Genomic DNA, 1,233 nt, shown 5'->3' with positions numbered 1-1,233 from the left:
AGGTGTTTGTAATAGTCCCAGCTCCTGGTACAGGTGTTTGTAATAGTCCCAGCTCCTGGTACAGGTGTTTGTAATAGTCCCAGCTCCTGGTACAGCTGTATGTAACACTCCCAGCTCCTGGTATAGGTGTTTGTAATAGTTCCAGCTCCTGGTACAGCTGTATGTAACACTCCCAGCTCCTGGTACAGGTGTTTGTAATACTCCCAGCTCCTGGTACAGCTGTATGACCTTGAACACTGGAGGCCAAGTCCTCAGACACCAAAGCGATGCTGAGGCCAAGGCTCAGGGTAAGGCACGGAAGGCACGTGTTCTGACTACAACAGAGCCTTCAGCTTGTTGAGACCCAGAGATTGGACTAAGAAAACGAAGGTGTCTTACAATGCTCCCAAGGGCAAGTTTAGGAGAAATGGGCTTAGGCTGGCTGTTCTGAAACATGGTGACAGGCAATATTAGTTGCTTTGGTGGAGAGGGTCCTTCTGATGACTGTGGTACTGGTGTGTTCAGACAGCCACTGGACATTACTGTGGCAAGTGTTATCTGACTGACAATTGCATATGAATTGATAAAAGGACAGGAAGAGAGAGAGAGAGAGAGAGAGAGAGTCTGTCTCTGCCTCCTGAGCACTAGGACACAGGCTTGAACTGTCACATTTGGTTTGGTTGACAACTCCTTGACACCATGTGTAAAATGCCTGCCCAGTACAGTGCACCCGTGCACAGGAGAGGGCAGAGTGCAGATCTCAGCCTATTCTTCACTGAGCCTTGTTCAGGGTGTAGGCTATCGTCCCTGCAAGATGAACCTGGAAGCATGTCCTATGTCCTTAGGAGGAAACCCCTATGCAGCAGCAGAGTTGAGAACTGAAGTGTGGGAGCTCAGGCCAGGAGATCAAGTTGCCATGCCCAGGAGACAGAGGTGGGACTCTGTGGACAAGCTGGAAGGTTCCCAGACTTTCTGGATCGCTGTCACCCTTGCTCTGTCACTCTCAACATGAAGAGACATTGTAGGGAAGAGGAAGATTTTGAGCCCCCATAAGCCTTGCTCTATATGCTAGAGTGGGCCTAACACATGCCCTTCATGGCAACTGGGAAAGGTGGGTGAATGCTTGTCCTGTTTTAGAAAACGAAAGTCCAGCAATGCCAGGTGCCCACCCAGATCCGCCACCAGGTGGTTGTGTGTGTGTAGCCCAGAATTCTTTGGCCTCTCTCTCTCTCTCTCTCTCTCTCTCTCTCTCTC

General features: G+C 50.2%; 1 protein-coding gene across 2 annotated transcripts in view; it reads right to left on the bottom strand.

Annotated features, from left to right (window-relative positions):
- Scnn1b (sodium channel epithelial 1 beta subunit) overlaps positions 1-1,233 on the bottom strand; it is a 58,735-nt gene that overhangs the window by 15,455 nt on the left and 42,047 nt on the right. The gene's annotated exons all lie outside the window — the stretch shown is intronic.

This window comes from Mus pahari, chromosome 1 (genome assembly GCF_900095145.1).
Source record: "Mus pahari chromosome 1, PAHARI_EIJ_v1.1, whole genome shotgun sequence".
Classification (NCBI taxonomy): Eukaryota; Metazoa; Chordata; class Mammalia; order Rodentia; family Muridae; genus Mus; species Mus pahari.
Note: the sequence above shows the minus strand (reverse complement) of the source record. Positions and strands in the feature narration are given on the sequence as shown.